Source organism: Triticum dicoccoides, chromosome 7B (assembly GCF_002162155.2).
Source record: "Triticum dicoccoides isolate Atlit2015 ecotype Zavitan chromosome 7B, WEW_v2.0, whole genome shotgun sequence".
Classification (NCBI taxonomy): Eukaryota; Viridiplantae; Streptophyta; class Magnoliopsida; order Poales; family Poaceae; genus Triticum; species Triticum dicoccoides.
Genome location: NC_041393.1, coordinates 737,814,783 through 737,820,962, shown reverse-complemented (window position 1 = coordinate 737,820,962; position 6,180 = coordinate 737,814,783).

Below are 6,180 nucleotides of genomic sequence, written 5' to 3'. Positions count from 1 at the left end.
TATATATCTGTGTGTGTGTGTGTGTGTATGTGTGTGTGTGTGTGTGTGTGTGTGTGTATATAGACTATTAATTTCGACATTGTGTTTTCCATCTTTCTTTCTGTGTAGTTGTTGTCAAGTTTCTATATATTGTTTATCAAACTTTTGCAAGCGGTTCCTACTTGGCACGAGGCCGAAAGGCGGGGCGACATGAGGAGAGCTCAGACAAGCATAGGATCTCGCCGAGGACAGTACTGAACTGCATCGTCTCAGCTCATAGCTGAAGGCGAGGAAGCAGGCGAGGTTTAATGGGATGGATGGAGTGGCAAGGCGTGGTCGCGGTTGGCGTCGCCCGCAGCCGGTGGCCTGGCATATGGGTGGTAGAAGGTTGAAGACGGGTGGAGATTGAAGAACAGATTATGGCCATTGGACGGTGATGGCCAACGGTTTGGAAATTTACTGACGCCAAAAGAAAAACAGTCTTGCGTAGTCTCGGTTGACCGAGACTTCGTTAAGTCTTAGTCGATGCTATATCTGTGAGATTTTACTTGGGGATTCGTGCAAAACTTTTCTTTTCAGTTCTTTTCCTTTTCTTTCTTGTATGTTATGTCACTTGGCCGAGGCTTGGTTAAATCTCAGAGACCAGTCACACGCAAAAAGAAAATGCAGGTACCTGAGTAATAGGCGCCCCCAAAAATAAATGGTGAATCGGGGTTTGCTATAAATTTGAATACGCAAGATCAAAAGAGATGGCTTATTTGGTCGGTTCCTTAACAATAGACAGAACATTCTAGGACTTCACGTAGTGACTTCCATATGTAACGTGGTAGTCATAGAAATCCAAAGAGACTACCATAGAACATGACTTACGTACATATACTCCTACATAACTACCGGCGGGCAAGACACAAGATTATCACTATTATGATTTATGCACACCATTTGGTCTTCTCGCAACCGGTGGATGCATGATCAAGATGGCTACGGTCCGGTGCAGGCTATTAAATGGATGCATGAATCTCTATCTATTTTGGAGAGCAATTGGAGGCGTCTGAGTCCATCGTGTTGGTAGTGCAACTACACCAACTAGATGAAACCCCGCACGTTGCTGAGGGATGTTTAGTTAATATTTTTTTATAGAGTCCATCAAATTTGAATGAGATCATTTTGAAAATGTTGAGTAGGTTATTATCTTGTGCACTCAAAACTAAAGTATTGCTGCTGAATGATCAACAAATTCAATTGTTTATGAAGTCTGAATAATATTTGCGTCTATAATGATCAAATAGGAGTTGCATGTGGTGATTAGACACCATCAGCGTAAAAGCAATATCATCTTAGTATAGCAATGATACCCACTTTCGAATCCTACTATCTTCACTGTAGATTGTGAATAATTTGCAAGGATCATTATCAGAAGACATTGAACTGAGTCACAATACTCTATGGCCGTGCAAGTGCAACTAACATTCTCAAGACATAAGATCAAAACCTCCCCTCTCCTGAAGGAACATATATATCAAGTCAAATTAAGAAGTATTTTACGAAATGCAAGAGAAAGGGAAACCTGCTTAACAAAACTGCATAGTTTAATTTCTCTAACAGAAATAATCCAGTAATAGGGATTCAGAGTTTAGAATAGCATACTTACTCGAAGCTAATTAATCAGGCTTAGAATTTCATGGACAGAGAAGCCTTACATTATTATATCTCGCAATATTAACTTCTCAATGTTTAACCATCTACAGTGGAAAACTGGGAGGGGAATATAGATGCATCTCCAGGATATACATGATAAGCTGATCTTTGAAGTACATGGATGTTCATATGTGCCATGAATCTCCCATGATGGATTTGTACAAAAAAAAACTGCAAAAAAGGCTAATTTTGCCTAATGAGAAGAAGAAAAACAAAACTAAAAACAAATATGAAATATTCTATTCAAATGTAGAATGCCAACTGTCCTCACTCGATTTATAGACGAATACACTGTGATATGTGAACACTACAGCATTGATCCTTGTTGATCAAAATCTTTGTTAAAATCGTGGTATGCCTTCATGAAAGTAAATAAGTCTATTGACCTGTAAGCGTGCATGATGTGTAGATGAATTAATCAATCCTGGTGGTTTTGCCATAACAGTAAGAAGTATACAACATTACTTGTGTATTGTACTGGATTCTTGGTCCTTCCGCTATGTTATCCTAAACATTATTTTACCATCGTTGTTGTTTTCCTGTCAACATCCTCTAAAACAGCAATCAATGGATAAGACATCAAAATCATGCTAACCGAATTACCTGTTGTGTAGGTTATCACGGTGATGAACCTATAATTAAGCAAGCACAATTAGTTGCTTGTTTCTAATTATACTGCAACAATGGGGACGGTGTCCAAAATCACATGGCATAAATTTTGAACAAAATGTTTTCAGAAAAAAAAACCACGGGATCTCTCACCTTCTCAAATTCTAGATGCTCATGATTCTACAACACCTGACAAACTAAGGACCAAATCTTCCAATGGCACAGCAGAAAAAAATCTAATTCTCACCTTTTCAGCCGAACTCGGTTGCGGTCAGCGCGGTTCATCATCATGGAATCCGACGTGGCATGGGTGATTGCAGTTCCTTGCCGTCGAATCCGGCGATCGGGGAGGTCACCCAGGTCAGATGCGGAGTCATGGCCGTCTAGGTAGCGAAGAGTTGAAGCCATCTGTAGATTCGAGATAGAGAAAGAGAGAGCCGCGGAGGTGCCGTCGCCGGAGTTGTGAGCCGCCGCTGCCATTGGCAGCCATGCCGCGGGATGGGCCACGTCTGACGCAGTGAAAGGCTGAGGGCATCCAGGCCATGCGCCGCGCGCCACTGACAAAGGCGCAGGGGGCGATTGCCGGAGACCGGGTCAACATCTCCTCCACGTCAAGATCTTGATATTCGCCGCCGCTGCCATGGAAAGACGTTTGGCGGCTGGATATGGCGGAGGGCGCTGCGTCAACGCACGCCTAGGAGCGCGACGCTCTTGCTCTCGGGCTGCTCTCGTGGAGATTGGCATCGACGACACTTGGATGCCCAATATGGAAGGGGTGGTGGGGAGTGGAGGATAAGACCATGCGTCTCTCCTCTTAATTCTCTCATCAGTTATAAGAATCGGTAGAGAAATCCGGGAGAAACGCTGGCCAGGGTAGTTGTGAACTTGTGATTGGTTGATATCTGATGACATGACATGCTGAGTTGGACCATTTGCATGTTAAGAGAATACCTTGTAGTGGGGAGCAACTTCTTAAGAAAGGTAGATAAGGTGGACTTGCTTGTGCCCATGGTCGTTGCTTGGACACCTACTTCACCTCCTTTCGAGCATTATCAGCTGGCCATTGATGAGGAGGGCGCTGCTGCCACGCAGTCGAAGGACTCTATCGAGCGTGATGATGATGTTGTGGCCGGAGTACCGCTGCTATCCTTGGGGACATGTTCGCCATCAATCTTGTCGGATACCAATCTAACTTGGATGCTAAATCTGAATAAAATGACTGGATGTCTTTGAAGAAAAAGGCTTCGAGGGAAAACTGGAAGAGGGCTGGCGCTCACACTCACCGTTGTGTCCGCAAGAAGAAAGCTACCAAGTGCAATGGCAAGAGCGATAATGGGGAGGCACATGTGCTTCCATGGTAGAGTTGTCTCGGCTGCAAACGAGGGCGCATATGTGGTTGTTGTCTCTATTATTATATCCTTCTCAAGTTTATGTGGGTCGAGGGGGTTCCATTGGTGTGACCCAAGTGTTTGGGGGCAACAATGATTCTGTATTGGATGTGTAACTTGAGGGGTCGTGTGGCTCCATAGTTGGGGAGTAGTTAGCATGGGCGGGTTTGATATGATTTTCTCCCGGTTTTTCATCAATTAACCATGTAACTCTCTTATTCTTAATTAATGGATGAAATAAAACTTTTTGCCTCCATGTCGGAAAGAAAAACTACACCTAAAGGAATTTTTGAGCTGCTACCGTACGAGACCAAAAAAAAGCACAAAGGAGTTTTAACAAATGCAACTGTTGTGTACGTACTTCAATACTTGCAACCGTATAGGTGCAATCCACATCTCTAGCAATACATATTAATTGAAAAGCCATAAGTAACATCTTAGAAAAGCCTTACCTGCAATTTAATCGTATTCATCATTAAAATTTGTTTCTCCTGCATGGATTTTTTTTGTAGAGATTTAGCTTCAAAAAAATACCACTATAGTTCTAATTTTGATAAGACAAAATAATTATAAAATATTTAATCATTGTAGGTCTTATTATTAAGTTCCATTATATATCATTAATGTATCAATCTTCATGAGCGTGAACTATAGCAGTTCAAATGGCTCTCACAAGAAATTATTCCCAAAAATGCTTGACATACTGACTGATTGTACGGCCATGCTGTTACAGACGAATGTGCCTTTCGCTCGGACGCGGCTAATCTGCACCCGAGCTCATATGCTCCCGCATGAACAGTAAAACCGAAAAAAATTCAAAAAATTCCATTTTTTTTGAGAGAAACATTGAGAAAAGTTTTAAGTGCCTGCAAAAATTCTCATGAAATCACATTCCTAGAAGGCGTGGCAAAAAAACAAAATAGTACTCTGAAAAAGCTACTTTCAAACGCATTTTGAAGCACTAAATTTGTTTTTTTGCCACGCCTTACAGGAATGTGATTTCATGATGAATTTTTGCAGGCACTTAGAACTTTTGTCAATGTTTCTCTCAAAAAAAATTGGAATTTTTTGAATTTTTTCATTTTTTTTCGATTTTACTGTTCATTCGGGTGCATATGAGCTCGGGTGCAGAATGGACTTTTCGCTTTCGCTAATTCATCTCTCCCCCTTAGATTTTCAGGGTGAGGTTCCCTTCCTTTCAAAAGTTACTCCACCTCTCTCCGTAGACCTCAATACGTAAAAATGTGCCCATAAATGTAGCATCTCTGAATTATTCCAATTGTTAGCTCATGCAGATGCAGGGGTTGATGACTAGTCTACCTAATCGGCTTTCACGCTGGACAAGGAGCCCCCAATACAGAATGATTAATTGATTGATTGACACCGATACATCAATGTAGTTATGGCTAAATAACTGTTGCGCTTAATGCAATTACACAATTGCACAAAATGAGTAATTGAGCAATTGCGCATTTCTAATCCTGGAGTTATAGAAAAATCTCAATTTTTGGACATTAGACTGCACTTTTTTTATCCTACGATTCCCCAGAAAAAGAAATTATAGTTCTAGCTAGGCTTCTCCATGTGTAACTATCTGGTTACATATTTCTTACTTTAAGTTGCACAATGTGTATTCTGGCTGAAAAATTGACATTGTTTATTTGAGTTCAGAGAGCCCTACAAGAATGGTGAACGGATGGCATAGCTCAAACTCAAAACTATAGTCCACTACAGTGTCAAAGTAAAAGTCTTCGCCTAGGGTATGGAGGAAACTAAATTCAGTAGAGCACACATTTGATAAATTTATAGTCTTTTCATTATATTACAATAAGAGATTCACGGTAACAACCAACCACCTTTTGTGTAATTGACTACTTGTACAAAAATAATTATGATCAGGATTCAGGAGTTGGTTGCTTTTGTGTATGTGCTTCCATGCATCAACCAACTAATAATCACTAAAAATCCTGGGTTTTACTCCTGGGGGGAAGAACCATTCCGACCTACAATACCTCATCGGGTTGTGGTGTTCCTTTAGTGAAACTAGGCTAGCTCTGCCACTCACCATGTCGTACATACAATAGTTGGGCATTCCATTGACGAGCTTTTGGCAGTCACAACACTTGCATCGGGAGACGGCGCTCCACACACGTGCCCAATCATTACCGAGAAGAAACACGCGGTTCCCTCCTCGGATTCTCTGATCGTTGTAGTTGTAGTCCTCGGGCGAATCTACCGCTGCAAGCGCTCTGGATCCAGACCCTCCAACAAAGAGGACCTGGCCACCTAAGTCCTTCACCTCTGACCATTCTTTCTTTTCCATGTCGGCCTCAAACACCTGCAGAATCATCGCCCAGTGATCAACCTCGATGGCTAACCGGGGAGTGATGCTCCATCGCACCATCAATAGCTTTTCCTTGTCGAAAGAAGTGACCAGATGGAGATAATACGGTGGGAACGTTGCTGCTACTGGGTGTTCCTTGATGACATGTTGAACGCGACTATG